Source organism: Oryctolagus cuniculus, chromosome 8, assembly GCF_051225735.1.
Source record: "Oryctolagus cuniculus isolate XC-2025 breed Fujian yellow rabbit chromosome 8, ASM5122573v1, whole genome shotgun sequence".
In the NCBI taxonomy this organism is placed as follows: Eukaryota; Metazoa; Chordata; class Mammalia; order Lagomorpha; family Leporidae; genus Oryctolagus; species Oryctolagus cuniculus.
The window spans coordinates 42097585-42112062 of NC_142874.1; the positions used below are offsets into that span (position 1 = coordinate 42097585).

At 48.6% G+C, this 14478-nt stretch overlaps 1 long non-coding RNA gene across 2 annotated transcripts; it reads left to right on the forward strand.

Moving 5' to 3' along the window:
* Nucleotides 1-301: 301 nt before the first annotated feature.
* On the forward strand, nt 302-11851 carry LOC149124995 (uncharacterized). Of its 2 annotated transcripts, XR_016211875.1 has the most exons (5): nt 302-403; nt 3032-3157; nt 3978-4074; nt 8010-8280; nt 8923-11851. It is a non-coding gene; the product is annotated as an uncharacterized LOC149124995 (long non-coding RNA). The 2 variants fall into 2 exon arrangements; XR_016211876.1 differs by lacking the exon at nt 3978-4074.
* The last annotated feature ends 2627 nt before the right edge of the window (nt 11852-14478 follow it).

A 14478-nucleotide genomic window follows, 5' to 3' on the forward strand; every position in this document is an offset into this window, starting at 1 on the left:
TTGGCACAGCGTCTGGCATGTCTAAGTTTTCATTCAAGAGTGACTTTTTTTTTAATTTAGCAACCTTCCACAATCATATATACATATTTACATATGTAACTTCCTTTATCTTTACTGATTTAATCACCCCAATTGATTTCCCCACTCCTAATAGCGATCATTATTGCAATTGCAATTACTGTTTGCTCAGGAAATCTCATATTATTATAATTAGTGTTTTATCCTATTCTCACAAATGTCGTTAATAATTGTCAGCCATCAGTAGTTATTAATAATTACCAACTTGGTGACATCCCGCCCACAGTGCTCAGGACGATTGAGAGTTTGTTCACGAGTGATGAGGGCCACTTATAAATGGAAGATGTGCCTTCACTAGACAACAAAACTCCCTGGCATGTTCAAGGTGAGTTTGTTTTCTGCTCTGACTGAACACAACAGCTGACTCAATTTAACGTCTGACCTCACGGAAACCATCTGGAAAGGCTGGGTTCCAAAGGAAACCATTTCTAGGAGCAGTGTATGAAGTCGCGTGCAGCGGGCACTCCACAATTCTGCAAGGTGATGTTCTAGAAGGATATTCTGTTTGTTTGTTTTTTTGTTTGTTTTAAAACTACCTGAATGATTGGCTCACTTTAAAAACGTCTCCTTAATGAACACATGGACACATGGGTCTGTAAGCTAAATCTGAATGAGTTTAGCCACCATTTTCCAAATTATTTTCTTTCCTGGGATTTTGCTAAAACTAAATGCAGTGTGTGAGACAGAAGCCCGAGTCTGGGTTTCCTTTGAGCTGTGCCATGACAGGTCTTTGAGTTACAATGGAGATACGAAGAATGACCAGATTCTATGTGGGGTTGGTCTAGACTTTGCAGTTCCTTCATCCAAACATCTTTTGTGACTTTCACCTCCAAGGGTGAGGACTCTGGCCATGAGGAGGTCCTTGAGAGAGGGCTGGAGGTGAGGGACAGGCGGCCCCCCCCCTCGCCTCCCTTTGAGGGGTGTGCTAAGTCGGCGTGACTGTCCCCATGTGCAGACACAGCTGGGCCATCCCAGAAATGATTCTGTGCCGTCACTCATTACCCTTGACCTGTTGTCTCAGGAGTGAAGCCGTGGAGGCTTCCAGGTCACAGACCAAACTCTGCTCAGGTCGGTGTCTCAGCTCATCACACAAGACCTGATGAATGGACAGTCCCCTCTAACAACCCAGAATTAAAATGCAGCTGCGCAGAGTAAACCCGAAGATGGGGGAGGGGAGGGGCGGCACCTGGGAGCAGGCAGGGCTGGAGGGGAGAACAGCTGGGGCTCCTCTGGTCCTGACACACAGACTCAGGCCATATGGCTCATCCCTACCCATCTCTTCTTGGTTTCTGTATGACAGCAAGGTTTTAGGTGAACAATGTGAATTTCATCTTTCTGAGTGCCGAATGTTCAAGTATTGACAGTTTCTAGTTCAACTGAATTGTAGGCAGAGGGGTTTAGAGCATTGATTCCAGATGCAGAGTGTGGTTTCCCTCCTCTCCCCTCCCCTTCCCTCCCCTCCCATCCCCTCCCTTCTCCTCTCCTCTCCTCTCCTCTCCTCTCCTCTCCTCTCCTCTCCTCTCCTCTCCTCTCCTCTCTTCTCTTCCCTTCTCTTCTCATTTCTTCTCTTTTCCCCTTCCTTCCTTCCTCCCTCCCTCCCTCCCTCCCTTCCTTGATTTAATTGGCTGGCGCCGCGACTCAATAGGCTAATCCTCTGCCTTGCAGCGCCAGCACACCGGGTTCTAGTCCCGGTTGGGGTGCCGGATTCTGTCCCGGTTGCCCCTCTTCCAGGCCAGCTCTCTGCTGTGGCCCGGGAGTGCAGTGGAGGATGGCCCAAGTGCTTGGGCCCTGCACCTGCATGGGAGACCAGGATAAGTACCTGGCTCCTGCCTTCGGATCAGCACGGTGGGCCGGCCGCAGCACGCCACCGTGGCATTGGAGGGTGACCCAATGGCAAAGGAAGACCTTTCTGTCTGTCTCTCTCGCTCACTGTCCACTTTGCCTGTCAAAAAAAAAAAAAAAAAAAAGATTTAATTGACAGAGACAGAGTGACAGAGGGGGAGACAAAGTGACATCTTCTATCCACTGGTCCACTCCCCAAATGGCCCCAACAGCTGAGACTGGACCAGGCCAAAGCCAGGAGCCTGGAACTCCATCTGGGTCTTTCAGCGTGGGTAGCTGGGGCCCAAGCACTTGGGCCATCTTCTGGGCCTTCCCAGGAGTGTCAGCAGGGAGCTAGATCGGAAGCAAAGTAGCTGGGACTCCAGCTAGGGTTCTGATAGGGGATGCAGGCATTGCAAGCTGCAGCTTAACCTGCTGCAGCAGAATGCTGGCCCCAGTTGGAATTCTGACCTCTGCTTAGAACTCCTGACTTCAGACAGGAGCCCCAACCTCTCCAAGCTTCTGTAGCATCCTTACTTCCATAGGACTGCAGAGTTGTCGTAAGCTTGTAGTGGTGACACATGGGCCTGTTTCTTCTCCCAGTCTTCAGAGCTCAGACTCCCTCCTCTGCCAGCCCAGAAGAAGGCAATGGCCTCTTGGTGAGGTGCTGCCTCACTCTGCACTTGCACTTTTGTCTCATGTTTGTCATTATACTATTTGCCATTTTAAAACAAGATGGAAATATGAGCTTAAAAACAAGCCATTCAATGGTGAGCTTTTTTTTTTCTATTGAAACTGGCAATTTCAAAGCATACAGAAAGCATGTTTTTGTGTGTTTAATTATTCAAACTAATGGACTTTATTGTAATGAGATTTTTAAAAACCACTCTGATGGGCAAAAGAGCTGTCACTTAACGTATTTTCATTTAGAGGTATATTCTGCCTTAATGAAACCCAATTTGCAAAAATCTAAACTTAGGTGAATTGGAGGCTTTGCCTGGGCCTACATTGTTTACATTACAAAAGGGGGATTCTGCTTTACAAAGGCATTTGTTTCAGTGTTCTGAATAGTGAGATCCCTATGGTGCACTTAAAACACAACTTGAATTATTAGCATATCATTTACACACAGGTGTTCCTGTGAAACCAGGTTCACCTGGTTAGTGCGCATGGGGCTGCTCCAGGACTGGCTGGGAACTGCAGAATCGGTCGGAGGAGAACTGAGGGGAGAGATTTTGAGTGACGTCCTTGGCAGAAGGTAAGAAGGGTTCAACGATACACTTGCAGGGCTCCTGTCTAATCTTGATGTGAACGCGTCTGTCAAAGGCACCATTATATCTCTTTAGCTTAAACTGAGTGGCGTTTAGCGATTAAAGTAATGGCACACGAATCAGAACTCATGTTTTCTGTTTCTGCCTTTTCCGGCTTCTAAGTAGATTCTCTTGCCATATTCACTCTAAAGCCCGATTTCCATTTATAAAGCAATTATTTTTATCCTAGGGGATGCAGTAAAACCTTGTTAATGTTTTTAATAGCCTGTGAACTCTTCAGATGAAAAAGCCTGCCCTGTTTCCCTCCTATACTTAGGAACCAAGAACCCGAAAGCCCTCTTAAGCAACCTTTTGTCTTTACCCTTAAAGACCATATGTGGTTACACAAACCAGACGATCAGTTATCGAATTAAGAAACAAACAAAAAAATAAATGATGCCCAAACTACATAAAGACTTTCCCAAGCAGCTTTATTAAATAAAACGTTAAAATCTGTCCAATGGACAGCAACCTGCCGGGAGAGCTGTCGTACAGGCTATTTTATTCCAAAGAATTTGTTAAATCTGTATCAGCAAATCAGGGCCAGTATGTGTAGTCAGTGAAAAGACAGAAATATCCTCATTATGTAGACATGGGCAAAATACTGAATATATCTCACAGTGTAAATTGTAAAGAGTTTCAAAGTAGTTTTGGTTTTTGGCCTATGGTCTTTGAAAGTAAATACTATTCTAGAGTTATAGTAGAAGCCAATCTTTGGGTGTAATCATTAAAAAAAAAAAACTACAATTGCTTTACTTATCTGTTAAGGGAAAGCAAACATCTTGAAAAGAAAATGCAATGTGGCAAATGTGTATTCAAAGAGAAGAAAAACCAATGTGATGAATTAAAGCTGGAGTTTAAGTATGTAAGTTATCTTGCTTTCTTTTGCTTCTAAGAATAGAATTAATTTATTCTCACTTTTCAAAAAAAGATTCATTTGTTTTAAAGTCAGAGTTACAAGAGAGAGGGAGATACACACAGAGATCTTTCATCTACTGGTTCACTCCCCAAATGGCCACACTGGCTGGGCCAGGCTGAAGCCAGGAGCCAGGAGCTTCTTCTGAGTCTCCCACATTGGTACAGGGGCCCAGGCACTTGAGCTGTCATCCACTGTTTTCCCAGGCCATCAGCAGGGAGCTAGATCAGAAGGTGGAGCATCCGGGTCTCAAACCGTAGCCCATATGGGATGCTGGAGTCGCAGGTGGTGGCTTTACCCGCTACACCACAGTGCCCCCTATTCCCACTTCCTAAATGCAGTATGAAACCAGTCTCTCTATAACCTGGAATGGAGCCTGGAACAGAGTAGCCACTCAATAACTGAGTGAGTTGGCATTTGTAGAAGTGCTGCCCCGAAGTAGGTGAGGTCCAGTGTAGACAGCAGTGTAGATCATGCCGTATGCCAATCACACCGGAATTCAGAGACTCCGTCACTGCACCCTAACTGGGGGCAGCCACTCATGTGCTCTGGGATTCCTGAGCAATGTATGGGTTAAAGTAGGATTTCGAGTCCTAGAGAGAATGGGCAGAGGGTCCCTGGAATAAGGAGAGGAGCACAAGTTGACCTGAAAGTGGTGAGCCTGCGTGCTGAGTCCCTGAGGCTCAAGGCTAGGAGCTGTCAAGGCAACCAATGTCAGGTTGAGCCTGAAGATGGAAGCCCAGCACCCCAGCTGTGGGGCAAAGGGCGACACAAAGGCTGAGAATTTGACAGTGACATAGAGCTTCCATGGGTGAGTGTGCTTCAAACTGCTCACAGAAAATGGAATTAGGGACTGGCGCTGTGGCGTAGCAGGTAAAGCTGCCACCTGCAGTGCCAGCATCCCATATGGGTACTGGTTCAAGTCCTGGCTGCTCTACTTCTGATCCAGCTCTCTGCTATGGCCTGGGAAAGCAGTGGAAGATGGCCCAAGTCCTTGGGCCCCTGCACCCACGTGGAAGACCTGGAAGAAGCTCCTGGCTCCTGGCTTCGGATTGGCGCAGCTCCAGCCATTGCAGCCAATTGGAGAGTGAACCAGTGGATGGAAGACCTCTCTCTCTCTGCCTCTCCTTTTCTCTCTGTGTGGCTCTTTCAAATAAAATAAATAAATCTTTTTTTTAAAGAAAATGGAATTAAAAGATAAATTTGTTCTGATGCCAAAAAAATTTTGAAATCCAAGCATAAAAGGGGTCTTCTAAAAGTTTATGAAAATGCACGTTATGAAAAAATTTATGTGTGGATTCTGTTTTCCATGAATTTTTTTGAAATACTCTGGTAAGCATATTGCCACACAGTGATAGAAACAAGAAGGCTTTATTTATATATTTTTTAAGATTTATTTTTTTACTTATTTGAAAGGTAGAGTGGGGTGGGGGGGAGATACACACACACACACACAGAGAAAGATCTTCCATTCACTAGTTCATTCCGCAAACGGCTACAATGAGCAGGGCTGGGCCAGCCTGAAGTCAGGGGACAGGAACTTCCTCTGGGTCTCCCACATGGGTGCAGGGGCCCAAGCTCTTGAGTCATCTTCTACTGCTTTCCTAAGCGCATCAGCAGGGAGGTGGATCAGGTCACACTCAGGGCTGCCAGGCTAAACTGTAGGTGGGCAATGGGACTCGCAAGCCAGACAAAGCTTTTAAACCCAAAGAAATAAACATGTGGGCATTGCCATCCCAGATCAGACTGGTGCTTTCTCCTGCCAAAAATTCTCTGGTAGGGCTAAATGTTCAACAGAGTTCCTAAGTGTAAACTCTGATTAATTTAGGATTTGGATTAATCAGGTTCCAATGAGGAGAGATTTTGCTTCTCGTGGCCTGCCTCTGGACACCAGCACTGTGGCTTAATTTTGACCTTTCTACGACTTCTCTAATTCCCTCCTGAGTTTAGTTCCAACTTCTTGATGAAGTAGGAAATCATAATTTAATAAGAGGATACAGTTTATTTTTAAATAAACATAGGAGAAGATACATTTAAGCAAAACAATTAAAATTGATGAGTAAAATAGATTTTAAAAATTAAGGGGGCAAACTTGCCTCTAATCCAATTAGTTACAGACAACTATGTTTACATTTTTAAAAAAATGAAGTTAAAGCTTTTTTTAAAAAATTTATTTTTTATGTATTTGAAAGTCAGAGTTAGAGAGGAGAAGAGGAAGAGAGAGAGAGAGAGAGAGAGAGAGAGAAAGAGAGAGATCTTCCATCTGCTGGTTCACTCCCCAAATGGCTGCAACGGCTGCATCTGGGCCCAGCCAAAGCCAGGAGTCAGGAGCTTCTCCCACGTGGATGTGGGGGCCCAAGCACTTGGGCCATCTTTTGTTGCTTTCCCACGGCATCAGCAGGGAACTGGATCAGAAGTAGAACAGCCAGGACCTGAACAAGAACCCATATAGGATGTCGTTGTCTCAGGCAGAGGCTTAACCTGCTTCACCAGAGTGCCAGCCCCTCATGTCTACACTTTGATGTATATACTAATGTACCTCTTTTAAAAAACAAAACTTTGTGTGTATATTTTTAATCAAATGACAAGTAATCAGTATTTATAACTGTCATTTTACCTCTGCTAAATAATACATTGGAGACTTTTTTCATATCTTTAACCTTTTATAACATTTGAAATGACTGCGTAATATTCCATTTCATCATTGTTCATAATGTATTCAAATATCTTGTTTCCAATTTTTGATGCTCCAGTGCTCACCTTTATGCCTAAATATTTGTCCAGGAAAACACAAAGAAATTGCTCCATGTGGAATTACTAAATCAAAGAACATGAAAAATATGAAGGATATTTTATAGAAGTCAAGCATGAGGCTAGGAGTTGGCCTTTGATCTACCAGGAAGAATGAGAAGTTGAGGCAGACAGGGGGAAAAAAAAGAAATGTGGAGCTGCTAGGGAAGAATGAAAACATCATTAATGAAGGGTACCAAACGTTCAGGTGAAAGAATTAAGAGCTTGGCGGTTTTACCTGGAAACAGAAACCCCAGATCTGGGGGAGTGGGGTTCACACAGCACTTCAGGAGTCTCACTCCTCTCCCATTGGACTTGACTGGAAAACCAGCTTTAGAGGTTGGACACCTCAGCACTTTGCCACGTATCTCTTGGCATGTTTCCTCCGTGAAGTAGTTCTCAGGTCAAAAACAGATGACAGGGGCTGGCGCTGCGGCACAGCGGGTGAAGCTGCCGCCTGCAGTGCTGGCATCCCATATAGGTGCGGGTTTGAGTCCCGGCTGCTCCACTTCCAATACAGCTCTCTGCTATGGCCTAGGAAAGCAGTAGAAGATGGCCCAAGTCCTTGGGCCCCTGCACCCACATGGGAGACCCAGAAAAAGCTCCTGGCTCCTGGCTTCGGATCGGCACAGTTCTGGCCGTTGCAGCCAATTGGGGAGTGAACCAGTGGATGGAAGACCTCTCTCTTTCTGCCTCTCTTTCTCTCTCTGACTTTCACATAAGTAAATAAATCTTAAAAACAAAACAGATGACGGGGTGGGTGTTGGGGCAGCTTTGACACAGACATTGAGACACTGCTTGAGCCACCCACGTGTCACACTGTGGTACCTGGGCTCAGTCTCAGCAATGCTAGGGATTCCCGACTCCTGCTAATGTGCACCCTGGGAGGCAGCAGGTGATGGCTCAAGTTGTGTGATCCCTGCCATCCACGTGTGAAGAAAGACTAAAAAAAATGAGTTCCTAAGTCAACATTGTTGGTTTCGTATATCATGAAAAACCCACCACAACAAATCAAGGTATAGAACCAGCAGTCTATGACCTTTGAAATCAGAGCCGTGAACTGGCTATGGTGACGTTTGCCTCCTGCATGACAGGCCCAGGAAGTGTCGGATCCTTGAGATAAATGCAGCGGACCGAGAATCGCCTTTCAGAACTGTTCACAAATACAACGAGGGGACGGTTTGGAGACTGTAGCCAATGATGCCTCTCAACTGTGCCTCAAGGAAATTAATTCAAAAAGCCATCAAGCCATCATCCGTCCTCTTGGGTGGCTGTGGACTGTGCCCTCAATTCTGCACTTGCATATGGCGTCGAGTTTTGGGGGACCCTGGAGCCCGAAGCAAACAGGAGGCACACCCAGAAAAGGTACAAGGAGGGAAGGCAAGAAAGGGACTTAATCTAGGAGCAGAGGGGGGAAAGAGTGAGAGAGAGGAGAGGAACAGTGCGCGTGCAGAGAGCAGAGAAGCCGCTTCTTTGCTGCCTGAGGCTTGAGAATGATTTGATAACCCTGCTCTGAAAACTGCCCATGCCAGGGAAATATCGTGTTCTCTTCTCCTTCGGAAGAAAGAAAGAAAGAAACAAACAACCAAAAGACAGATCAACCCTGTTTCTATACAGGATGCGTGGCACTGGCCCTAGGAACACACACACACATGCACACACACACAGATACACACACACACAGCTCTTCAAAGCTCTCCCGAGAACAAGCAGAGCAAAGGGTCCTGGCCACACTGGGCTGCGAGCAGCCACGTCTGGCCACGCAGGGGAGTGTACTTGTGGGAAGTCCACACACCGGTGCCTCGAGTCGCTTCGTGGGCTTGGTCCCCTTTCAGCCTGAGCGTGGGATCTTTGCTGTCCACTCTGTGTGAGTGGCGTCTTTAGCGCTGACATCTCTCCACCTGTCAAGGCCATCGGCCAGGATGAGGAGATGGTTGCAACGGATGGGTGGGAGCCTGGAAAAGTACAATAATATTCTAAGTTGCCTTTGGTCTTATTTTTATTTAGGCTAATTTGCATGGCTGGTGTGTGCCAAATGAGGATATTTTTCCTTCTCCTTGGAATAGCTTCATGTTAAAATATCACCCTTTTCCAAGTGCCCAAATATTACTGCGATGAATAATGAGACAGATGGAAAATAGGAAGGGTGGAGCAAGTTCAAAATGCTGTAGACTTGGCAGAATAAATTAGCCTTGCAGATTCCCAACCTCTCTCCACCTTCCTCCTCCGAGGCCACCTTCCACTCCAGCCTGCCGAGATGGAGGGACCGGAGAGCCCCACGAAACTTCCCCAGCCTCCTCCTACACACAGCCTATTCAAAGGGCATGTGGCAGCTGTCTGTCCCCAGGCTTCGCATGACGCATTCTAAGGAGCCGGCGCGCCCAGGGAAAGCTTCCAGGCCGTGGGACTTCGCTACTTGCAGATCTCGGCCTGCACCATCAGCCATTTTCCAGGAAGAAGACAGAATCCAGCGCGTTATGGATTCTCAGAAAATGCATGCCTCCCAGGAGGTCTGTCTTCCCTTCGGAGCAGGCGAAAGCTGGAAGCCATCGCCAGCTGAATACTTGACGAAAATCAGGTTCAGGGCTGCCGGTCATAGGGGTGTGGCCTCTGGATCCCCATGACAACAGCCGCCGCCTAGCGGGAGTCCAGCGTCGCGGCCCCAGCTCTGCCTCTCGTTCCTCCACCCAAGCCTAGGCCGCCCTCCTCCAAGGCCCATGTGAGATGTCAGCGGCCTTCCCAAGAAGCCTCTCACACCATGTAGATGTGGCCTCTCTGTACCGGTTCTCACCACTAAACAATTTAGAGATTAATAATGTAGCAACAGGAGAGAGATTAAAAAGCCATCTGGTGAGCAGGCCTCGACACAGCTTAAAATATCTACAAAACCAAGAAGAGACAGGAGCTCGCAGGAGAAGCCAGACAAGTGAGAGAGCCATTTCCAGACGTGTGGCTTGCTATGTAGTTCCGGGAGGGGTCACTTAACCTCTTCACACTCTGTTCTGAAAACGACAGTACCTACCTCCAGAGGGATTTTTGAGATGAGCTGATGATCATTCCAGCAGCTGACACGGACCCCTGACTGCTGACCCCTGGAGGTGTGCTGCTAACACCAAGACCCCCGGAGCCCGATGCCGATGCACCAGGCACGTCCCAGTGCGAACGACAGCAAGAGCCTGAGAACGGGCAGGAAGACTCACTCAGCTCCTGACCCTCCCTCTGTCCTGGTTGCCAAGAGCTCGCAGTGCCAGAGTTCATTCATTCACTCATTCATTCATTCACTGAACAGCTCCCTGGGTGCTTATCTGGGAGCTGGAACCAAGCTGACGAAAATGCCTATCCTTATAGAGCTTACCTTCTAATAGAGCTGATGCAGATGGGCAGTGGTATTGCAGAGAGGCAGCAGGGCTGCAGGGCTGGGAATATTCCGTGTGCAGCTTGGTAATGGGCTGAGGGACGAGCAGAGGACGTGAGCACCCTGTGGAAGCCGTGGTGCCATCTCCCTTCCTCCCCACACCCTTTGCACCTGGGAGTTCCTCTCCTTCCCGGTCTCTAGGTCTCTAGAAATGCAGCCAGCACAGGGACTGTGGGCTGTCTCTGCTGGCACAGAGCACAATCAGGAGGGGAGACAAGATGCTCCAGCTCCAGGCCAGCCCTGGGACAAAGGCAGGTAGCTCCGTCTGTCCTGTCCACAGTGGCGGAGACAACCGGAGGTCACTGGGCTCTCCAAACAGCGCCAGGTGGTCCGGAAAGGGTGGCATTGGAACACCTATAAAGGAGTTCTGAGGCCAGCAGGGCAGCCCCATAATTGAGATCTGAGCCATCTAGGTGGGACAGGAACACCCGACCCTCAGCGAATCTGGTTGAAGCACAGAAAGTCATAGGAGGAAACTATAAGGACAGAGACGCCACCATCTGCATGAGGAGGGCGGAGCCTCCCCTCGGGCAGCACCCAAAGAGCCTGAGCCTAGGAGGCGCCTAGGAGAGAGGCCTCGGAAGAAACCATCAAGCCTATAACCTAATGCACAGAGCTGCCTTCCCCTTTTCCCATCCTAACCTTGCGACGAGGCCAACACCTGCAGCTGCACGGGAATGTGTCTTCCTTTCGCTTTCCGCATTCTGATGAACAAAAAGGTAACTGCTGATCTCATGACTCATCGGAATCTCTGCTTAACTCAACCGACAAGACTTCCAGGGACTGACTGCCAGGCAGTGGCTGGAATCTGGACCTGCCCTAGAGCTGTAACCCCAACCCCCACAATCAAAGGGCCCCTCCCCCAGCAGGCTTCAAGCTGACCCTGGAGGTTTGCCTGGCAATCCCAGGAGCCCATTACCTCCCCAATCCCCGTCCACCCTCCACAAATGCTCTTACTGACTAGCTAGGTGGGAAAAGCCCTTCTGAGACCACACATGAACGCTCCTCCCACAAGCCTGCTGGCCTCTTGCGCAACCCTACTTCCTCGCATCAACCTTTGTCTAGTGAAGCTGCCCCTCAGCGTCAAGCAGCATTGAGTCTCATTTTTCTGGCCTCGTGCCAATGTCAGGCAGGTAATTAGGCACAAGAGAGCAAAGGGAGGCCACAAGCCTCTTCCCCTCTTCCAGGGGTGAGACTCCTGCTCTCTGCAGGAACCCGCCCATGACAGCCTACTTTGCAGTTTAACTTGTGGCTGAAATATCCTGGTAAAATGGGAGCTGAGCCAAACCAGAAAAAAACCAGTTCATAGCCATATGCACCGACAGACCAAACCTATGCAGCTCCCAGATGTCAATCACAAATGCTGATCGTGAGCGTCACGGCCACATCACCAGTTACTGCTCCTCATGCTTCAGGGATAAAAACCCCAAACTAGGAACCAAGGGTGCTGTGTGCTCTCTCTTTCCTGGCCGGCTCCTCCCTTGGGATGTATCTCAATAAACTTTTGCTTTACCATCCCTACTTTCGTCTCCCTGAAACACAGTTCTTTACTCTGTCAGAGAAAGAGATCACCAGCAGGCCGACTGTCGCCAGTGCAACCAACACCTTGATCTTGAACTTCCAGCCTCTGGGACTGCGAGAAAATGCAGTTCTATCACTGAAGCCACCCGGTCTGGGGCATTATGCCCCGGTACCTTACTGCAGGTAGCTAGTAAGAAAGGTCAGGGAGACTGGTCTTTGGTTGTGAGGACACCCAGGCTGGTCCTGCCATCTCTTTGAGTTCAGCCTGAGGAGGTAGCATCTCTGGTTCCTGGGCATCAGGTGTCCAGCAGCTGAGATGTCCAGGGCATCCTAGTTGTCCTGCTAGGTAGAAGAATCCACCTTCAACACACAGGAGCTGTCAGTCACTGGCTGCCACCTGACACAAGTTTCCGAGCTATGCTTCCTCATGGATCCGTTTATCCAGGCAGCGACTATTGATGTCTGCAGTGTCACTGGCACTACCCAGTGCACTGGGAATCTAATGAGCGCACATATGTTACAGGGTCAGGGGAACAATCACACAGACACAATCAGCCCTCTGTATCTGCAGCTTCTATATCCATGGATTCAACCAAATGAGGCTGGAAAACATTCGGGAGAGAAGTTCGCATGTGTACTGAACATGTGCAGAATTTCCTTTCTCGTCATTATTCCCTAAACAATATGGTATAGAGACTACTTACGTTATAGCGTTTGCATGGCAGTAGGTATTATAAACGAGCCAGACATGATTTAACATGTACAAAAGGAAGCGTGGGGGTTATGCGCAGCCACTATGCCATCTCCTGTAAGGGCCTTGAGTGTTCTAGGATTTGGATATCCATGGGGATCCTGGCACCAGCGCCCTGCAGATACCCAAGGGACAATCATAGCTATGAAGCTTATTTTAGTCAAGTACTTGTACCGATAACACAGAATAACCGGCGTGGTGAGAACTCAGAGGCACAGACACGCAGAGCAGCCGAGCCAGGTGAGAGGGACCAGCATGCCAGCAAAGAGCGGGGCAGAGGAAAAGGCTCAGCACCCCCAGTCCCAGGCCTCAGATGCCTGCAGAGGGGCGGCAAGAGGGAAGGAAGGATGGAGGATTGCAAGGAGGAGAGAAGAGGAGATGGAGAAGGGAAGTCAAAGGGAAGAAGAAAATGCACATGAAGGGAAGCGTGCAATGCCAGGCAAAGCGTGAGCTAGCTCGCTTCTCTTTTCAACCCTACCGGAAACAGCTCCCCAGGCCTGCAGGAAGGGGCTGGAGGCCAGGCGCCCTGGCTCTGACAGCAATGCCCAGGGGCCTCCCTCGCCTCCAGCCAGGCAGGGCCCAGCAGCTCTCCCAGCCCTGGCTTTCCCTGTCACCGTGGCCTGGGTGGCAAGGCCTCTCTGCCGCACAGTCCCAGAGCAGAGCTCTCTCTCTGAAAGCTGACATCAGCAGTTAGGCCCCTGGACAGCCCCCAGGCCCCAGCTCCCCCAGGCTGTGTGCCCCCTCCCACCCCACCGCAGGTCAAGAATTGGTGGAATGTATCGAGATGTGCTGAAGGATTCCGATTCTGGGGCCAAGTCCAAGATAGCAGCAAGAATTTATAGCCCACAACCTAGACCTGGGAGATAAGCCGGCAGATAAAGTGGCATTTTAAATTGCTGCCCAAGAAGCACTTGCACGGTGCATATACATATGGACATGTATCTCTACCAACAGACAAAGAGAAAGACAAGCTCAGACCAAAAATATGTGAGTGCACATTTCTGTGCCCCCTTTCAAAGGTAGTGGGGCCCTGGGGTGGGGGTGGGGGGCAGGGAGATTCCTTGTCTTTTCTGGAATTCATCATCGTGCTTAACCCTGTCACGCTGCTACCTTGCTTCCCAAAGAACACGAGAAACAACCAAATGAATTTTGCTAACACAAGAGAATTTTGTCTTAAGATTCAGTATTAGGGCAAGCTCTTTTTCTTTTCCATTAATAAGAATACAAAACTTACTAAGTTTCCTCTTTTGCCATGGCTATTAGGAAGCTCAGAGTCATGGTTAAGGCTCAGATGTTTGCAACTACATTGGCCCTCTTGCTTGGCAGTTAACTTCTTTCTATTTAATCACGTCTTCCTTGAACATGTTCCGGCTGTAGGTGGCTGCCCATTCTTTGGGACGAGAGTACAAACAGAAAGTAAACAAGTTCTGTTCTCTACTCCTGGGCCAAGCTTCTTACCCAAAGAATTGCTAAATAACCTCTGTCCTTGGTCAGTGCTTTGACAGCTTCAGCCACTCACATGTGACAGACCTTACCCAAGCACCCCTGAGCCCCGGCTGGAAAGAAGTTGCGTGCAGAGTATATTAGTTATTGATTGCCATAAAACAGATTATCCCAAAGCTTAGCAGCTTAGAACAACAAGCATTTATTATCTCCCACATGCTTTGCTGGGTGGCGCTGGCTCAGAGTCTCCAAGAAAACTGTAGATGTTGTCCATAGCTGCGGTTTTCTGAACACTTGACCTGGCCGGGCTGGTATGCTCCTGCCAAGGGGTTGTTGGCTGGGGGGTTATAGAGGGGGGGGTCTCGGTTCCTTGCCACATGGGCCTCTCTGTGAGGCTGCTTGGCCATCTCACCATACAGCAACTGACTCTCCC